The following is a 21,816-nucleotide window of genomic DNA, read 5'->3' on the forward strand; positions in this document are numbered from 1 at the left end:
GTGGCACCTTTTCTTGTGTTTATTAGCTATTTATGTCTTTGGTGAAATTTCAGTTAGGATCTTTTGCTCATTTTAAAATTGGGTTGTCTGTTGAGTTGTTTATATATTCTGGTTTTGTTTTTCCTAATCTAAGGTTACAGAGGTTTTTTCTTATGTTTTCTTCTAGAAGTTCTATTGTTTTAGATTTAACATTTAAGTCTGTGTTCCATTTTGTGTATGATATGAGGTATTTGTTTTTTGAGGGGGAAGGGGAGGGAGCTATGTGTTCTAGCACCATTTGTAGAAAAGAGCATCCTTCATCAATTGCCCATACACATGTGGGTTCATTTCTGGACTCTATATATTCTATTTCATTGTTTGCTTTGTTCTGTTTGAGACGGCACCACACTGTTTTAATAACTGTGTTAAAATTAAGTAATGTTAGTCCTCTTATTTTGTTGTTTGTTTTCTAAGTTATAGCTTTTACACTTCCATATGAATTTTAGAATTTATCAGTTTCTACAAAAAAGCCTGCTGACATTTTGATTGTGGTTATGTTGAATATATTGATGAATTTGTAGAAAATTGACAAATTAACATTATTTAATCTTCTGACCTATGATGGTGGTGGTATGTCTTTCTGTTTATGTTTTCTTTGATTTCTCACAGAAAAGTTTTTTATTCTCCACTGTTCAGGTGTCTCCCATCTTTTGTCAGATTTATCTTGAAGTATTTCATACATTTTGTACATTTTTTAAAAATTCCAATTGCTGACATATAGAAATACTATTAAGTTTTATATATTGATCTTGTATCTGTAACTTTTCTAAACTCAACTTCTTTTAGCAACTTTTTGGTAGATTTCATTGGATTTTCTTCATAGATGATCATGTTATCTGTGAATAAAGACAGTTTTGCTTCCTTTTTTCCCCAACTGGATGCCCCATTTCTTTTTCTTACCTTATTGCACTGTCTGGAACTTCCTGTAGGAATGTTAGGTAGAAGTGGCCAGAGTAGACATTCTCATCTTGTCCCTCATCTTAGGGAAAAAGCATTTAGGCCTTCCCCATTTTCATGTTGATTTTTTTCCCTGCAATTATGAGTTACTTAGAAGCATGAATATATTAAAAGTGTGAAGTATGTTAGTTTTCAAATATTTGGGAACTTTCTGTTAATGATTTCAAATTTATTCCATTTTGGTTGGACAAGATACTTTGCATGACTTGCATCCTATTTATTGAAACTTGTTTTATGGCCCAGAATATGGTGTCTCTTTGTAAATGTTTCATGTTCGCTTAAAAAGAATGTGTATTCTGCTATTGTTGGCTTGAGTATTCTATAAATGTCAATTCAGAAACTTCTTTATCTTTTAATACAAAAGGGATGAAATATGAAATGGATTCATTTCCCTCTTCCAAATTCATAGCGTGAGTCTGGAAATCCTGCCAGCTTTCTCCTGTAGTTGAAGAGCAGTCTCCTGATTGGAATGACAGCTTTGAACTGGAAGACATTATTTCATTAGTGCACTAATCAACCACAGAGATTACCTGATTGGCTACTTAATAATTAAATGAAGTTGCTTGTAATTCTTTGAGCATACACAGAACTAATTAAATTAACCCTTTACTGCCCGGCATGCCTTGGGTATTTTTGTGTGAAGATGGAGAAGCCTAAAATCCTTCTTGAAAACTCTGGTGAGGTTACCAGGCAGATGTTTCAGTCAATTTCAAAGCTAAGTACCTTATTTAAGAGGCTTACTAAGTACAAATAAAACAAAAAATAGCGGTTCAGAAACTATAGTCCTTCATCAACTTGAGTATTTTGTTAACAGTGTTCCTAGGGTCTTAATGGAAAAGCTTTTTATATCAGTACTTCTTTTGGATATAAGTTTAAGATAAACCCTCTTCATAGCCAGTTTTACTTTGAGGAGATTTCATTGTAAAATCTTATAAACCTTAGTTATTTCAACATGTGCTTGTAACAACCTGCTAAATTATAGAGAGAAAGGCTGGAGAAAGAGAAGATTGCACTGGATTACAAATCATAGGTGATGAACAAAATATGGACTAGAATTTCAGAATTGAAATAGACCTTGAATAAAGATGACCTTATTTCAGCTCTATTTTTGTAGATGGGCAAACTTGTTGGTTGAGGAAATTAAGATGCAAAAAAGTCAGGCATTTTGTCTAATGGTGATTCTCAGTAGGAGATGATTTGCCCCTTCAGAGGACTCTGGCAGCGTCTGGAGATGTTTTTGGTTGCCACAGCTCAGGGGAAGGGGGGTGTGTGCTAGTGGGTAGAGGCCAGGGATATTGCCAAATACCCTACAATGCATAAGACAGCCCCTCAGAACAAAAAAATCATCTGGCCCAAAATGTCAGTACTGCTAAGCTTGAGAAACCCTGTTCGGAAGCCAACTTGAGTTTTGATTAGAACGTGGATCTCCAAAACTCTACCTTTGGTGACTTAATAAAATCTTGTCATCAGCTGTTGGTAATCACCTCTAAATTATTATTTTTATTTTTCATTTTTAAAATTTGAGGAAAAATTCAGATAACAAAATTAAGCATTTTAAAGTGTACAATTCAGTGACATTTAGTAGATTCAATATGTTGTGCAACTATCATCTCTATCTAGTTTCAAGATGTTTTTATCACCTCAAAAGGAGAGGACCCTGTACCCATTAAACAGTCACCCTCCATTTCCTCCTCCCCCCAGCCCCTGGCAACCACTTTCTGTCTCTATGGATTCAAAATTTTTTTGTGGTGCTTTTTTGTCATGTTCTGGAAAGAACGCCAGACAGGAAGTTGGGAGAGTGAACTTCACATCCCAGCTTCTGTGTTCTTCCTCTTACTTGCTGTGTGATTTGGGCAAGTCATTCATCTGTCCTGAGCCTCAGCTTCCTTTTTATTTATGGAACAGCTATCACAGTAGCCAGGTGCCATTCTTCTTTAAAGTCTGAAATTTTATCTCACATGTTTGCTCAGCGTTTTGTTGGGCATCTGAAACAGAATTTTTAATCTTACACTGATTTCTTTCTCACCCAGAGTGATTCTGAACCATTTTTCCAGATACTGAATTAGTGTTTTTGAATTGATGTGCTTGGAATTAGAAGTTAATGTTAGTATCAGCTCAAATAAAATGATTAGAGAGGTTAAAGGAGCCTCCAAAATATTAATTCACCCCATTGCTAAACATTTTTTAGGTTACCTAATTTAGCACATAACTTGTATTACCTTTTAATTAGTAAAACAAAAACAAGTACAGTATCTTTCTATGTTCTTATTCTTGCTTAAAATCCTATGGCTTTCTCTTGCATTTAGAATAAATTCTATTATAAATCCCTTACCTTGTTTAGGGGCCTATAAAGTCTTTTTGCATCTGTCGCCTTGCCTTGTGCTATTCTCCCCCTCGTTCCAGTCACATCAGTTCTCTTTTATTCTCATAAGGACTGCATTCTTTAGGGCCTTTGCACCTGGTCCTGGTTTTCAGGTCTCAGCTGAGATGTCATCTCAATGAATGCAACCTTCCTTGATCATCCTATCTATCTGTAGTTTGTTTTAGTAATTGTAAATAAGTGTCATAGAGAGAATAGCAATGAATTTCCATGACCCAGCTTCAATAATGACTAACATTCTGTAGTTCACGATCACCCAGTTTACAGTAGTACCCTCATCTCTCTTCCCAGCCCAGTCAGTCTACTGTCCTACTACTCTTTTTCTGTTTTCTTTTTCCGGAGTTATCTTTTTGGTTTACTGTTTTTGTCTGTTTTCACTTTACAAATGTGAGTTCTGTCAGAGCAGGGATCTTGTCAATCCTATTCATTCTTGCATCTGTAGTACCTAGAATTGTCCCTGTACGTAGTAAGTACTTAATATTTAATGAATGAATGAAATAATCTTTCTAAAAGCAGGGACTCCACTGCTTCACTTGACCAGCGTTTAAAAAAAATAAAATAAAATAAAAGCAGGGACTGTGTTTTATCCATATTTGTATTCTTAACTGTATCTAGTAAAGAGCTTCTTCACACTTAGTAGATAACAAATATTTGATCTAATATTTTTATTTTCTTTGTCATTGGTCCCTTCTACTGACAGTAGATTTGCTTACATAATAGACCTCTTCAGGACTTTGCTAGTGCAAGGAGAATAATATACTTTTCTTTCATTTACTTTCTGGTCACCCTTTTATTTCTGATATAAAATAAAAACAAGCTGTTATTGATTGAAAATTTTTTCCCTGCTGAATTCACTTGGTTTTTTAATCTTCCTTGTTGTCTTTTCCTAGGTAATTTGTAACACATTCTGGAAGTTCACATTTATGTTTCCTTTCTCTTATCTATTGTTTCTAGAACTATAGAAGGTAAGAGCTGGAAAGGATGTTAGAGATAATTTAGGTGTAACTCACAGTTTTACAGATGAGGATATTGCCCAAGGTCATACGATAGGTAGCGGGTTGAATTGGGATTAGAACAAGGAGAGCCAAGCCTAGCAGTTAGTAGGCAGCTTAAGACTTAATCATTTTCTCATTGTTTCCATATTTATGAGTTAGTTTTATCAGTTGGATCCCTAAGTTCTTTGTAATTAGTGACCATGTATTATATCATACTCTTTTAGTATCTTACATGGGCTTTAGCATTAGGCCCAGAGTAATATTTTTGGGTTGAGAGAGTAATGTGAATTATTTGAGAATAATTTAATTTGATGTTCTATTTCTACCTGACTTATGGGAAGGGACACCTGGAGGGCAAATCTTGATTACTTGTGCAATGGGTATATAAAAAGAATTGGGAATGGGACAGATGAGATGGAGAGAATTAACAGAAGGCTGCAGATGGTGGCTTAGCACTTTGGAACGAGTCCATCAGTTCCTGCTGTCCAATCCAGTGTGAAAGATCCATCTGGGCCTCCCCTGAGTGCAAGAATGTGATGTAATGGACACAGGATGTGAAAGCTGGTTTCACTGAAAGTAATTATCAGGTTGGATCAAATAGACTTGGAAATGTTAGGTGTATAGACAAGATGGGAAGAACTGAAGACTTGGATTAGGTGGGTCCTTAATATATGACTTCTCTTCCCATTTATCTGGTAAAATCCAGACTCTTGGCATCTTGATTTCTGTTTTAACTTTTTATTTTTTAAAATTTAAGTAAATGTCAAAATTTAAAATGGTACCTTCTCGAAAAAAGTTTATTGTAAAAACTTTAGAAAATTGAGATAAGCAAAATGAAGAAAATAGACGATTATTTTTAATTAGTAATTTTGAGCCTGTATAGGTCTATTTATATATATGCTGATACATATTTTTTAAATATATGGTGTCACAATATATTATTATATGATATAAAATGATTTATGGTTTTTTAGTTAATGAATGAATATCTTTTGTTAATATGCAGATCTACAGTGTCATAATAATTCAGGTATGGGTATGCCATTATTTGTTAACCAGTTCCCTATTGTTGGGCATTGAATTTTTTTCCAGTTTTACATAAACTAACAATGCTAAGATGCATCTTTGTGTATGTGTGTACGTTACCTTTTCCTTAAGATACAACTTTACAGTGGAATTTCCATTCTCAAGCTTATGTACCAGTTAATTTTTTAACTATTTTAATGGTCAATATTCTATAATATCATGGCTACTATTCTAATTAACTTGACTTATTTCTTCTGTGTGTCAAATAAATGATGATCCATAGCTGTGGCTACCGTTCTGGTATTCTAGTTATGATAGCTAGAAATGACTAGGAAAGGGTCATTTCTGTTCATTCAGTCTGTTTCCCAAAGTACAATTATAGAAATCTGTCACCATTGATTCTTAATAATGTGATTAAGTCCAGTTGGTAAAGTCGATTCTGTTTCTTACAGCTTCACTTCATTTTCTGTTTCTAGCTTTTTTCCCCCATTTTAATTCCTTGTCCCAACTGCGTACTCTGCAGCTGCTTTTTTGTGTGTGTGCTTAAAGTAGGCCTGGATTTTGCTTAGCTCCCATTCCTAGAGCTAAAGAGGCCTTTGGCTCCCAGCTCAAAATTCTGTAGCATTTGCTGATTTTCACACTGGGGGAGGGAGATGAGGGCTGTTTCAGCTCCCCTTCCGACCTTCAACAAAGGTAATGGACAGAAGGATATTTCTAGGGTCAGAGGAAAGGTGAGAGCCCCTGTTCCAGAGACTCTGCAAAAGGTAAATTAGGACTTCTGGGGTTGAGGGAATTGAGTCTGGAATTCCTGCCTAAAAGGCTCTCTGAAGTAATTTTTGAAGCTTAAATATGACTTGAGTCTCTATCAGTGGTGTACTGTGTCTTATGTGGAGAGGGGGAGTGGAACCAAGGCCACCTCAGGAGGCACCGTCCAGGGCTGCCCCCTTTCCTTTCTTGTGGCATTTTGGGTGTAGCCAGTTTATTTATTTGTGCATCTACATTCTGTCCTTTGAGGAGGATGTTCCCTTTTTGCAGGGAGGCTGCAGTCTGATTTTTGATTAGTCATTGTTAAAATATTCTTCTGGAAATGCCTGATACCCTCTTTAAAACTAGTCTGAGGTTGAGAGTGTCTGACCCTCTCTTGGGCCACACACACCTTTCTTTGATCTTTTTGGAAATCTTCATTTTGCCTTAGTTCTTCCTGTAGCCAGTTGTGAGGCTCGTTTTAGAGGAGGCTTATCTGTGGTGGGGTGTGGACCTCCTATCAAGGGAGCCGAATCAAAATTGTTCTTGTGCGAACAGGTTGGAGAACAAAGAAAGCAGGTTTATAGTTCTGACCTTGGAAGCTAAAGTGTAGAGGAAAACAGGAGTAAATTGTGTACTGGCAGCAGCAGAGGGCCTGACTTATTCCTTTGCAAGATGTCTTTGTTTCCAGGCAAATAACCCTTCAGGATCTAGAGTCAGTCTATTTTGGTTGCTTATAATTGTTCTTAAGTATGTCCTTAATGTATTGCTCTATCTTGGCTATGATTGCCTCATTTAATTAAGCTCACTATTGCTGCAGTTACTTAGCTTGCTTACTCCTTTAGCATTGTTCAGACCTGTGGATCTGAGCAGCAGGAAAAACAAAATGTTGGTGTCAGGACCATCTTTGCTGCAGGACCTGACATCTAGTCTTTCATTTGGTATTCAGTTTCACATTTTGGGCCTGCGCTCCAAACTGCTCTGTAGGCTAGATGTGTGGTCTATAGCTGGTCTAAATTTCATGTACTGTACGTTGGAGGAAGGATTATTAATCACTCACTGTATGTACATCCCTGGGAAGACAGAGATTCTCAATGACAAAGTTTTGAAGCATATTGCAGGTACTTTGCTACCAAAAAAAATTGTCAAATAATATACCAAAAAAGTTAATTTGAGCAGATTCAAGGTTATTTTTGTAATATTCTCACTCACATTTTCATGTGCTCTCTAGGTTGGGAGAAAAATGATTGGGGTGAGGAGTTGGAGTGGAGGTTGGAGGTGGGTGGGAGTGGATTGTAGCTGCTACTTTCTAGGCCCTGTGTATAATTGGCCTTTTGTAGTGATGTTCTTGTTGGGGCGTGCTTATGTGTTTAAGGCATCTATTTACAACTAATGATTAATTTCTGAAGTGTGGTTTATAAAATGAGAATTGATTATAGACAATGTCAATTTTTTTTTTTTTTTTTTTACTAAATTGTCTCTTATTTGGGGTAGGAATGTGTATAAGATGAATGGCTAATTAATTCACTTAGAAGCTGTTTGTGTTGGTGCCTGTAGTGCTTAGCAGTGGGCACTTAAGAAGTTTTTGAATGAATGATTAAATGAGGATTTTTTCCTTATTTACTGTTGAACCTTATTAGTAGACATTTGGCTTTTAGTCTAAGTTAGTGACTTTTCTATCATTTTATTTTTAACCAGCTGAATTTAAGATTCACTTCTTTCCCCTTCTTGAGTCAGCTTTCTGCCCTGCTCTTTTGGTCCAGTGTTTTCACTCAGTATGCTGCTGAAGCAGGAACCTTAGATGAACTACTTTCAGCTGTGTATTCTTAATAAAGAATTTTGTGACTTAAACAGAGTAATTCAGGTGTAATTGGTACATGACTGGCATTTGAGGCACAATTTGTTAGAGCACTGGCAGTATAGCATGGCCCATAGTTTCTTTCATATTTTATATGTTCTTCCAGAGAATACTCACAAACAACGTTTTCTGGGTGATTCCAGGGCAGTGATTTGTAATCCTCAGTTTTACAGAATCCTAGGGTTTTTCCAGTTATTTTATGGTGTTGTGAAACTCAGGCACTTAAGGTAAACTTAAATTCACCTTAAGAAATAAATCCATATAAAAGAATGCAGGGAACAAAACTAAAGTACTCTACAAAATCTGAAATCACTCTTTTCACTCTGAAATAGAATAAGACAAAGTGAAATGTTTGTATATGATAAGAGATGATCTTGTTTTCTCCCCAAAATGTATTAGTGTACAGTAAGATTATCATTTAGTACCGTGTGTGAAATATCTGGGGCTGCAGTTGAAATGACATAATTTAGTAGTTATGTGTATCTGAACTCTTGGAAAAAATGTAATGTGTAATACTTTCAAGTCTAGTAAAAATCCAAAAACCCAGCATTTTGCATTCTAGAAAATCCTGATGGTACGACATCTATATCCTAACCACTAGGTATACAAAGAAATTTTTGTTATAATGTATTTTTGTTGATAGATTGGTTCAGAACATACATTAAAACTGTATGCTTGGCCAGGCGCGGTGGCTCACGCCTGTAATCCTAGCACTGTGGGAGGCTGAGGCAGGAGGATCGCTGGATGTCAGGAGTTTGAGGAGACCAGCCTGAGCAAGAGTGAGACCCCATCTCTACTTAAAAAAAAAAAAAAAAAAAACCAAACCAAAGCCGTGTGCTCCCTTCAGCAGTACATATACTAAAATTGGAACAGTACCGAGAAGATTAGCCGTGTCCCCTGCACAAGGATGACATGCAGATGGTGAAGTGTTCCATATTTTTTTATTTTCTAATGTTCACAGGTCGGGAAACTGAGGGTTCGATAAGTGAAGTGTGATATACTCAATTAAGGGCTCTGCCAGCTTCAAACCCCATCCCCAACTCCTCTTCAAAAAAAAAACCAACTCTTTGGCTTGCTGGTCACAGTAACCAATTGTATTGCATCTTAACTGAGTGAGAGAGTGTATGCTACCATTCTTGATATATTTGCCATTTTATATAATGCAGTGTGGGAGTCACATACTGTATTCAGTTGTGATTACCTCAAAGTGTTTTGACTTTTCCTCTTATGTATATTTTATGATGGCCACAAGCAGTAGCGAAGGTATGTAACGGCGATAAGGTTAACCTTAGTGATACTACCAGAAAATGGCACTGGTAAAGTGATTTGAATAAGGTAAAAAGAAAACTGTGATCATTCGGAATTTTAGTATAGGTTATCTACATTGCCTGGTATTAACTTTTATAAATGTAGCTGAGGTTTGTTTACTTTAAATAGGAAAAGGAAATTGTGCTTTACTTCAAATAGGTTAGGTCCTTTTCGTCTTCAGTGTCTGTAGTCCTGTTCATTGGAGATTTGGGGCCTCATCGCTACATCCAGAGGCCTGGTTTCCCAGTATCCTCATGATTTCTGGGAAGAAACTGTTTTTTAGGATTGCCTTCAACATTCCCCAAACTTTCCCATTTCGGTGTTAGAGATGGTTAAAAAATGGTGAGTTAGAGGAAGCCAGCAATTAGTGCCAAGGGAGTTGAGTGTCCTGCTTAAATAACTTAAAGGGAACCTTTCAGTATGGCTCCCTAAATAGTGACTGAGTTCATGTAAAATATATTGGCATATCTAGAGTGAAAAGGTAACCTAGAGACACAAAGAAAATGGGTAGTGATTTATATTTATTACTTCCTCAGAATGATTACCAGTACTGAATTTAGAATTTCTTTTTCCTTTGTGAGTCAAGAAGATAGAGTAGATAGCCCTTTGGTTGTTTTCTTTTCCTAGGACCTAGACCTTTATTGTCCCTGACCTTCTGTGTATTTGTTTCCTTTGCCCTCAAATATTGATAAATTCCTTCCTCCTTATTAATGCGGTGAATGATGAAATGGGTAAAGCCAAATATAGTGTGTTAGTTGGAATTTTGATCTCTAAATCTAGGCTTCCTGGGTTCAAATCTTGGTCATACTATTATGGATGGATCATGATTTATCTGATTATTCCTCTAGTTTAGACCCTTAGATTGTTTCAGTGACTTTGATTTTTTCTTTTTTAAATAAACCACCAGTAGATACCAAATGTATACATTTATGACTATTTCCATATGATAGATTCCTAAAATTGTGGAAACATGAATCTTTTTAAAGTCTCTTGGTACATGTGTCATATTGACAATGTTGTCAGATGTGTTCCCTTACAACAAAGAGATATTCTTTATTTTTTTAAGAATTTAAAATTGCTTTATCACATACAGTTTGGTAGGTGTTTACCCTTGTTAATTCTTGAAGAAACTTAATTGGCTTTATTCCATGTATTTGACAAGTTTCTGTTGTATGCATTTTTGTAGAAGTAGCATTTAGATAAATTTAAATGTAGATTTAGCCACAGCCATTGACCAGCATTATGTTTCCTTTGAGGATCACCTCTTGATAGTTCAGTTTTACTTCATAAAATGGGAAGTTTTCTGTACCACACCTGCTTTGTAGAGAGGATGTGGAAATAATTTCTTTTAGTTCTGTGGAAGGAAAAAAGTTGTTTTTTTTGTTTGTTTGTTTTTTTTTTGAGACAGAGTGCCGTGGTGTCAGGCTCGCTCACAGCAACCTCAAACTCCTGGGCTCAAGCAATCCTTCTGCCTCAGCCTCCGGAGTATCTGGGACTACAGGCATGCGCCACCATGCCCGGCTAATTTTTTTTTTTATATATTTTTAGTTGTCTAGATAATTACTTTCTATTTTTAGTAGAGACAGGGGTCTCGCTCTTGCTCAGGCTGGTCTTGAACTCCTGACCTTGAGTGATCCACCCACCTTGGCCTCCCAGAGAAAAAAATTTTTTTGAGCAATTTAGATATCATTAGTTTATTATAAAAGACATGGAAATTATTTACGTGAGGGAAGATTTCAGAACTTCTGTGGAATGGGCTTCATGTCACTGCCATTTCAATAGTGATTTATTTCAGTCGACATACTTTCCAAGAATGTCACCATCCCTAAATAAGAAATAATCGTTGTCATCTAGAATTACTTTGGTGCCTCCATATTCTGGGAGAACTTTATCTGCAACTTTCACACTAACTGGTTGAATCTCTCCACCCTTTCCTTCAGAGCCCGATCCAGCAGCCACTACTGTTGCTTGCAGTACTTTTTCTTGAGGTTTTTCTGGAAGCATAATGCCTCGTTTGGTTACAGTTTCGGCTGCACTCCTTTCAGCCAATACTCTGTCAAACAGCGGAAGAAACTTTCTAAATGCTTGTCCTGCTGTGACTCCCACCGTTGCAGCTCATACTCTGCTCTTATGCAGCTGCTGCAAGGAAAGACCGGCAGAAATATTTTTATAATAACTTAATAAGTTACAGTTAGCGAAAGTAATATTAATCACTGGTCAAGTTTTGACAAATCTTGCAAAAAGGGAGAAAAAAATAATTAGGTGCAAAGTGTTATTGCTACAGTCTCTCCTTAGGGTGAATGATAAAATTTTGGCTCTCCGAAACTTACTTCGAAGCAGATCTTATGGATAGCCAAGGTTTCCATTTAATGCATTTTACCACTATGGCCTCAGTTTTTTTTTTTTAAGAGACAGGGTCTGGCTCTGTCACCCAGGCTGGAGTGCAGTGGCCTGATCATAGCTCACTGAAACCTCAAACTCTTGGGCTCAAGTGATCCTCCCACCTCAGCTTCCTGGTGCCCTCGATTTTTAATTTGCCCATTTCGAGAAGAAATCTTCATAGAATATATTATCCTTAATTTTTTTTAAAAAACTCAACTTTATTGCAGTATAATTTGAATACTACTAAGTGCACAGATTTTAAATATGTAGTTGAGTTTTGACAACTGTATACATGTTTATAATCGCCACCCCAAACAAAATATAAATATTCTAATTTCTATTCCTCCAGAAAGTTCCCTAATGCCTGGTGCAGCCAGGTCTGCCCTACCACACATACCTGGCCCAGGCAATCACTGATCTGATTTCTCTCGCTACAGATTAGAGTTGCTTGTCCTAGAAAATAAATGGAATCATACCATATGTATTCCTGTGTCCTTTCCAGCCTAATATAGTGTATGGGGTAAGCTTATATCTAGTCCCAATAATTGTGCATCCTTAAGCCTATGTGTTACTGCACTGCAGCCCAGCGATTCATTTTGGTTCTGTTGAGCTATGTATGGAACTTCAGTAGCTCCAGGCTTAGGTATTGGAGAGGAGGATGTTTCTGGTGCTACCTGTTAAAAGGAGTGTTTGACAGTGTTTCTGGCTCTTCACTTCACATCAGACCACTAACTACTTTTTACTTGGGTCACTTTGCATATGCTTTCCTAGTAATTTTCTGTTTCTAATTAGCTTTGAACTGTGAAACATTATAACTAAATTAGTTAGAATTACGTGGAAATTTGTCTTTAAGTATTGTTTGGTCCTTCTGGGCTTCAGGTTCAGCTATATAAAAATGAGGTTATGTTATAGCATGATGAAACAGTATAATTGCACCTCAACATTTTGATTAAGGGATTTTTTTTGCTCATCGTATTTACATTTTTATCCCTTTTTCTTTTTTGGTATTTGTCATTTTGTTACTATTTTTTAAGTTTTAGGTTCACAGCAAAAATTGAGAGGAAGGTACAGGGATTTCTTATAACCCCCTCCTCCTCCCTCACACTCACAGGGAGTGTAAGAACCTTGCACAGTAGGCCGGGCGCGGTGGCTCACGCCTGTAATCCCAGCACTCTGGAAGGCTGAGGCAGGTGGATCGATTGAGCTCAGGAGTTTGAGACCATCCTGAGCAAGAGTGAGACCCCCGCCTCTGCTAAAAATAGAAATAAATTAGCTGGATAACTAAAAATATATGGAAAGAAATTAGCTGGGCATGGTGGCGCATGCCTGTAGTCCCAGCTACTCGGGAGACTGAGGCAGAAGGATCGCTTGAGCCCAGGAGTTTGAGGCTGCTGTGAGCTATGCTGATGCCACAGCACTGTAGCCCGGGCAACAGAGGGAGACTGTGTCTCAACAATGCCAACAAGAAGAGCCTTATAGTAACAAAATAGTCCTAAATCCTCCTGGTGTCATTGGTGTTATTCATTTCACTTATGCATATGCATGTATGTACACATAAACATACAAGGAAATACACTATTGCTATTATATTGAATAAACTTATCTGTTAGCAAATAACAAAGAAAAGTTTTTATTTTACCTTCACTTATTCCTTGATGCTCTTCCTTTCTTTATCTTTGATTTTCAGAAGTTTGAATGGAATATGCCTAGTAGTTTTTTGAGCATGTACCTTGTTCAGTGTTCTCTGAGTTTCCTTGATCTGTGGTTTGGTTGGTGTCTGACGTTAATATGGAGAAATTTTCGGTCTTTTTTTTTTTTGAAGTGGAGTCTCACTCTGTGGCCCAGGCTGGAGTGCAGTAGCATGATCATAGCTCACGGCAACCTCCATCTCCTGCCTCAGCCTCCCAAGTAGCTTGTTGTGGCCACCATGCCTGGCTCATTTTTAAACTTTTTTTTTTATGAGATGGAGTCTTCATGTACCACTCAGACTGGTCTCCTGGCTTCAAGTGATCCTGCTGTCTCACCGTCCCAAAGTGCTGGGTTTACAGGAGCGTGCCTGGCCATTATTGTTAACAGATATTTTTTCTGTTCCTTTCTTTCTTCTCCTTCTGGTATTCCCATTATGTTTATATTATACCTTTTGTAGCTTTCCCATAGTTCTTGTATATTCTCTTCTTCTTCTTTTTTTTTTTTTCCAGTCTTTTTTTTCTATTTCCTTTTCAGTTTGTATTGTTATATCCTCAAGCTTGGAGATTCTTTTTTCAGCTGAGTCCAGTCTACAAATGAGCCCGTCAAAGGCATTTTCTTCATTTCTGTTATAGTGTTGTTTGTTTGTTTGTTTGTGAGAGTCTTGATTTGTCATCCTGCTAGAGTGCAGTAGTAGTATTATCACAGCTCACGGCAACCTCAAACTCCTGGACTCAAACAATCCTCCTGCCTCAGCCTCCAGAGCAGCAGGGAGTACAGGTGCACACCACATGCCTGGCTAGTTTTTTCTATTTTTGGTAGTGCCGGTATCACTCTTGCTCAGGCTGGCCTTTTACTCCTGGGTTCAAGTGATCCTCCCACCTCGGCCTCCCAGGCATGAGCCAACTTTCTGGCCGTATAATGTCTTTGATCTTTTGCATTTCTCTTAGGTTTTTTTCTTTGCTTACATTGCTCATCTGTTCATGCATGCTGTGTACTTTACCCATTAGCGCTCTTAGCTTATTAATTATAGTTAAGTTTTCCATCTGATTAATTCCAGCATCCCTGCCATATCTGAGTCTAGTTCTGGTTCTGATACTTGCAGTCTCTTCAAACTGTGTTTTTGCCTTTTAGTATGCCTTGTAGTTTTTCTTGACAGCTTTACATGATATACTGGGTAAAAGGAACTGCTGTAAATAGGCCTGTAGTAATGTGGTGGCGAGGTGTGGGAAAAGGGGAAGAGTTCTGTGATGAGGTCTCACCTTTCAGTGCACTGTGCCTGTGGACTGTGAACTTCACAAATGCTTATCAGTTATCCCCCTGCCTTAGGACAGGATGGCTGGAGTGGGCTGGCATTGGGTATGTCCCTTCCCCCAGGTCAGTTAGGCTTTGATAAAACCCTAGGGGGTTTGGCTCTGATGAAATAGTTTCTCCTGAGAGCAGACCTTAAGAACAAAGTGCCCTGGCTTATTTCAAAATGGTTTCTTTCCCTCTCCTGCTGCCTGAAGCATGAAGGGATTTTTCTCAGATATTCACTGTGATAACCTGGTAGAACTCGGGGAGGATAAATCTCAGAAAAGTTGGCTGCACCCCTCCACTGCACGACTGGGTTCCTTCCCCTGGAGTTTTTAACTCTCAAATTTGTCCACACTGAGCCCCCGCAGTTAGTCACCTACAGTTTAGGTTTCCCTGCCCCAGCACTGGTCTCCTGCGAGGTCTGCTCTGGTGAGTTGTGATGCTCCGTGTTCCTCTGTCTCCAGTTTTAGGCACAGTGGTTTGCCCTGTGACCTCTCAGCTGTTTGATGGGGATTTTGATATAGATTCTTAGATTTTTCAATTTGTTCAGGTTTTTACTTTCTGTTAGCAGAAACCCATTTATCACTATTGTAAAACCTCTATATATGTAAATAATGTTTTGTCTTTTTCACCTTAATATTTTCTGTTCTGTTGTTTTGTTTTCCCTTACCCTGTCTTTTCTATTCAGAACCTTACAGCCCTTGAGATTCTGTTATGGTAAGCACATCTTGAAAATATTTTTGTATTATAGCATGTTTTCAGAATATGCTAAGGAATTAAATGAATTTTGAGAAGACAATTGTGACCTTCAAGAATAAAGGTCAGTTTTAAAGTGATGTTATACATTTATTTTGATCTTAAGATTGATCAATTGTGTTGATTAGCTTTGATTACTTTTAAAGCTACGCATCAGTCCTAGACATTATTAATGTAAGGAATAATTACTGATTGCTTGCTCTTTACTAGGTGTTTTGCCAGACAAGAGAGGGGTCAAAGATGAGGCGTGGTCTTTGCATTTCCGCATGGTATAATCTGATGGCTAAAATTCAGGCTTATTTCTATACAGTGTCTCATTGTTGAAGCTTGGCTTCTGTGTGAAGTATGTGTTTATTTGCCTTTTTAAAAAACACTGACAATGTCTCTTGTGCTTTTTTTCTTGTCACTTCTTGTAGGTTGTGATTTTGTTGGTAAATGTGTTTAGAAAGATGAATGTGGTTGCTTCTGCTTTCACAGTCCAAATGTATGGTGTTTAGAGATCATAAATGGCATGTAGTTTTCTGATTAAAGGAACTTCATCTCATGTACATGAACACAGTTGAATATGTAGCCGCACTTGACTCTTGGAATGAGAACACTGTGTTCTAAAGCCACACATCTATCTTCTACTATACCCCCATTTGGTCCCATTCTTTCTTGTACTCTGTAACTCTTTTAATAAATATTTACCGAGGGCCTGTGACATATCAGGTTTTAGGTTCTCAATATAGGGAATCAAATAAGATAAAGACAACTAAATCAGTATGTGGGCCTTGATAGGAATAGAACTGTGCAGAAGATACCTTGGGCATATTGAGAGCAAATACATCTAAATGATACTTGGAATCAAGAATGGCTTCCCCAGGACACCAGAGCTTGAGTTAAATTTTGAAGAAGCAAGTGTAGCAGTTAGTTTGGACAAAGCTAATGTGACTTAGGAGAAAACGCTTTCTGGAAACAATTTTGACTGTTGCTTTCTAGTCTAGGGAGATAGGCCAGGGGTCTAGTCTGGAGATGGACCAGTTAGGAGGTTAACATAATAATTAAATGAGAGATGATGATAACTTAGAACTACAGTGGGAATAAAGAATGAAGGCCATAAATGAAACATTAAAGAGAAAGAAAAAGAGATGGCATCTGCAGAAATTAGTGACTAGTTCAAGGTGAGAATGAGGGAGAAAGGATTGAGATTGAGTGCTACTTTCCAGGATTCTGTCTGGAGTGGCTGGGATAGGGAGGAATTTTCTTTTCAACCTTATATCAAGTTGAGAGATTAATAAATAAACTCTCAGGTACCCATCATGTAGCTTCAGCAGTTACCAACTGAAGGCCAATTTCGTTTGATCTGTTTTTCCCCACCCATATTATTTGAAGCAAATCCTAGACATCATATCATTTCATCATGAATGTATCCATTTGTCTGTCCAAAAGATGCTGGTCTTTTAAAAAACAAAACAAAATCCCACAATATATTATTCCACATAAAAATATTAAAAAGAATTCTTTAATATCAAATTTCCCTAGTAGTTCTCTCCTTTCTTACAGTTAGTTTGAAGTCGCATACAAATAAAGTCCATATGTTGTAAATGGTTCTATCTTTTAAATATTTTTTATTCTGTAGGCCTCTTTTTCTATAGGTTTTCCTATTTTGAAAGTTGCTGATTCTATCCCCATTGAATCATTAAACATATTCTTTTGTCCCCTATATGTTCTATAAATTGGTGGTTAAGTTTGATCAAATTCAGTTTTATTTTGTGGGGACATGAATTCTTTTTTTTTTTTTTTGAGACAGAGTCTCACTCTGTTGCCCAGGCTAGAGTGAGTGCCGTGGCGTCAGCCTAGCTCACAGCAACCTCAAACTCCTGAGGCTCAAGGAATCCTCCTGTCTCAGCCTCCCGAGGAGCTGGGACTACAGGCATGCCCCACCATGCCCGGCTAATTTTTTCTCTATATATTTTTAGCTGTCCATATAATTTCTTTCTATTTTTAGTAGAGATGGGGTCTCGCTCTTGCTCAGGCTGGTTTCGAACTCCTGAGGTCAAACGATCTGCCCACCTCGGCCTCCCAGAGTACTAGGATTACAGGCATGAGCCACCACGCCCGGCCATGAATTCTTAATAGATAGTGGTGGAAGTAACACACATAGTGTCTGCTGTCTCTTTGAGATGTTAGCAGCCATTGATGAGTATTGCCTACATCCATTATTTGTTTAGGGGTTGCACAATGGTGCTGTTTTAATTGTCATTCCTTCCAAGATAGCTGGAATATCTTTATAAAGAAACTTCTCCTCATCAAACATTTGATTAACCTGAGATACAGTTCATATAAGTAAGGCAAGATAAATGCATAATTATTTCCCTCTTTGCTTATTAGTTTTCAAAATATTTTCTTTCATAGAGAAAAATAATGTTTGGGGTGGAGATGTCTGATAGGTGTGAGGGTGTGTGTAAATGAGGCAGAGTCTCTGAGACTGATCAGGGAATAGATGTGGTGGAGTAATGTGTTTAAGAGACAAAAATGTTTGTAATGGCCACGAGGAGAACAGGAGAGTGGTGTGGAGCTTTGGTTGATGATGGAGATAGTTTATAGTGGTACCAATGTACATGTGTGAATCTGTTGCTTTTCATTTTTCTTTTCTAGTGCTCATATAACTGTATATGAGAACAATAATTACAATAATTGTTCATCAGGGTTTGGGGATTTTGCATGGAGGCATAAAAGAGGGATTGGAGGGGTGAAGGGGAGTCTAGAATCATAGGGAGAGTGACCCAGGTGGTGGCTGGTGGTGGCAGGCGGAGAGTGATTGAAGATAAGGAGAGAAATGCACAGTGACTGGTACAAAGAAGGGCCTCAGTAACTGTATGGTATAATTAATAGATGGCGGGAACTTTTGGATTGGGAGAAAATGTAGTGTTACCAGGACTAGAGATCCCAGTGTATTCAGAGTAGGCATTTTGGACGTGAACAACATGTGATGTAGTAGGGTAAAGCACAGGAGGTGAGGATTTGAGAGCAGGGGGACAGCATCGCTGGATTGTACAGTAGTACAGAGTAAAGTTAGGGCAGTAGGGTGCTACAGTTTGGTGGACATGATTTATTAAAGATTAAAAGGAATATACAGTGTTGGATGAGTTGTAGGTAAGGATTTCAAAACCATTTAGGTTGATAGTAGGAGGGAGAGAAGATTAGAGCTACAAGGAAACAATTGGAAGGTTGACAAATAACAGGAAGTGACAGAATTAGAGCTGGATTGCGGAGCCTCAGGATGCTTTCATTCATTGTCACAGTGTCAGTAAGAAGCAATATATGGCCAGTGGAAGAATAAGTCAACTTTTCTGCAGTCTTTAGGGAAGAACTTTGTCCTTAGGAGAAAGACTTGTGTCAAAGAGATGGAGAATATTGCCAAATTGCTGTGCATCGAGGTTAAGCCAGTTTGTACCCCACTTGCAGTGTATGAGAGTATTTGTTTCCTGTAGGGGACATTCTTTCCCACAGGGCTGATGATAATTTTTCTTTTCTTGTTAGATTTGTAATTGGTACAGTGAAACTTGAAACTTGATTCTCATTGTTCTTTAGTTAGTGATGTTTGGCTTCTGGAATACTGCTGTTTCTTACCATTTTATCTGCATTACATCTTTCAGGCCTATTACACTGGTCAGACTGCTCAGTATGGTCCCATGTGAAAGACTGTATGTAACCTATGCTCATAGTTGTTAAGCGAATGGGCCAATGGGGGTTCCTGATAAACATTGCAAATGTGCATATACAGAAGTGGTCCTACCTTTCTGTGCCCTGTCCCTTCTTCTCTCCCCACATGTCCTTTGGCCATCTTTCCATCTGGCAAGCTTATTCTACCCCCTAATTCTTCAAGATGGTCTATCAGCCAATTTATACTCCATCAGCCCTTGTAGTTCATCACACTCAATTATCTCTAGCCCTCTCCCACCTCCACCCCCAACACACACCCCAGTGCTCTTGTCTCCCAGGCTGTGATTGATTATCTTCCCCTCCTGCTGGCTCTCTACAGGCAAGGCTGCCCTGTCGGATTTTAATGCTGGGGAAGCCTACGTTGTACTTTGTACAGCCTGACTTGTTTCTCAACGTCCAATCAAGGCTTCTGTGAAAACATCCAGTGGGGAGAAGAGCAAGTTTGCATCATCCCTGTGGGTTGTGGCTACAGTGTCTTTTGCTGGTTTAAAAAACAGCTATTTGGCTTTCAAATGACCCTGGAGACAATTCGTTTGGCTACATAAATCATAATAAAGTTAATCACTGCCTACTATATATATATTTAATTATATTGCATAATTATAATAATGTACATCATTAAAACAAATTCACTCTGTTAGTTTTATTTGACCATAACAATAACCTCCGTGAGTGCTCTGTTTTAATAGTTTGTTGCTTGTGCTACATGATAAAGTGCTCATAACTTAAAGAGAACCCTGGTGAACATGACAGTATTGAGGGAGGATCTTTTGAGTATTCATCACAACTCTGATCATCCATAACACATTCTGCAAGCTTCCTAAATGTATCTGTTTCGCTGAAGCTGGGGTAAAAGAAACTGAAATTTGAGTGTTTGTTTAATCAGGCACTTAACATACCTTATTTCATTTCACTCTTACAACTCTGATGTATGTAGGATTGTTAGTTCTTTCACAGATCAGGAAACTGAACCTTAGACGAATTAATTGAACTGTTCTCTCTTGGAGCTATTTCAAATGAAGACAGTAGTACTTACCTTGCAAGGTTGTTGGGAGGATTATAAATAGTGTATACGTAAAACATCAGTCTTATTGCCTGACACAGAAGTTATTGTACATACAGTTTCCTGCTGTCAGTAAATTTACCGTCTAGAACACCCTCCAAAACATAGTGTCTTGTGCTTGAACTTCATCTTTAAAGGTAGTTCATTTCATCTGGAGCCACAGCATAAAATTATTTATATGTAGATCTTTAAAACTGTTATCAGTACTTTGCTTTTATATACTACTTTTTGACCTGAATTCAGTAATTTAAAATATAAGCATAAAGAACCATACTTATATTTTGGAAAGGTATCATTGGAACATTACTTAAAATGGAAAAAAGACTAAAAGGTAATTCTTGCTGGTGCCTGTTATAATACTGAACACATTTTCTGACATCTCTTGTATTTTTTCATTGGTTGGCAGGGGTGAATAGTTGATTGAGATAGTCACACAAACCATACAACTCACCCATTTAAAGTATACAGTTCCATGGTTGAGTATATTTAAAGTGTGCAACCATCACCACAATTTTAGAACATTTTCATCACCCTTAAAAGAAACCCCCCACCCTTTAGCAGTCATACTCCCTTCCCCCACCCCTACATCCTCTGGATTTGCCTGTTCTGGACATTTCCTGTAAATGGAGTCGTAGAATATGTGGTTATTTGTGACTGGCTTCTTTCACTTAGCACAATGTTTGTAAGGTTCATTCATCTTTTTTTTTTTTTTTTTTTTTGAGACAGAGTCTCACTCTGTTGCCCAGGCTAGAGTGCCGTGGCGTCAGCCTAGCTCACAGCAACCTCAACCTCCTGAGCTCAAGGGATCCTCCTGTCTCAGCCTCCCGAGTAGCTGGGACTACAGGCATGCGCCACCATGTCCGGCTAATTTTTTCTATATATATTTTTAGCTGTCCATATAATTTCTTTCTATTTTTAGTAGAGATGGGGTCTCGCTCTTGCTCAGGCTGGTCTCGAACTCCTGAGCTCAAACGATCCGCCCACCTCGGCCTCCCAGAGTGCTAGGATTACAGGCGTGAGCCACCGCGCCCGGCCGGTTCATTCATCTTGAAGCAGGTATTCGGGCTTCATTCCTTTTTTGCCAAATATTCCATTGTATGGCTAATAGCACATTTTGTTTATCCATTCATCAGTTGATGGACATTTGGGATTGTTTCCACTTTTGGCTATTATTCATTATGCTGCTATTTATATTCATATATAAGTTTTTGTGTTTTTCATTTCTCTTGGGGGGGTGTGTGTATGTGTGTATATGTTTGTGTTGGGTGTGTATGTGTGTGTGTATATGAGTAAAATTTCTGGGTATGTGGTTAACCTTTTGAGTAACTGCCAAACTTTTCCAAAGTTACTAAACCATGTTACATTCTCATCAGCAGTGTATGAGGGTTCCAGTCTTTCTGCATCCTTGCCAACACTTACTTGTTTTTAATCTGTCTTTTTGATTATAGCTTTCATAGACTTTTCTGTATTGGCCCTGATGACAGATGCTGTAGTGATGTAAATATGACATAGTCTGCATGGTGTTTTTCTGGTACTTTTCTGATGCCTAAGTGCTGCACTAACATTTGGGCTGGAACACATATCATTGGCAAGCAGGAGGGTTAATCCTTTGAACTGA

The 21,816-nt window shown here is 38.0% G+C and overlaps 1 protein-coding gene and 1 non-coding gene across 2 annotated transcripts in view; both read left to right on the plus strand.

Moving 5' to 3' along the window:
• Positions 1-21,816, plus strand: part of CECR2 (CECR2 histone acetyl-lysine reader) — a 141,312-nt gene that overhangs the window by 26,372 nt on the left and 93,124 nt on the right. The gene's annotated exons all lie outside the window — the stretch shown is intronic.
• LOC138397715 (U6 spliceosomal RNA) lies at positions 8,834-8,940 on the plus strand. Its single transcript, XR_011235842.1, has one exon. It is a non-coding gene; the product is annotated as a U6 spliceosomal RNA (small nuclear RNA).

The sequence above is a fragment of the Eulemur rufifrons genome, chromosome 16 (assembly GCF_041146395.1).
Source record: "Eulemur rufifrons isolate Redbay chromosome 16, OSU_ERuf_1, whole genome shotgun sequence".
Classification (NCBI taxonomy): domain Eukaryota; kingdom Metazoa; phylum Chordata; class Mammalia; order Primates; family Lemuridae; genus Eulemur; species Eulemur rufifrons.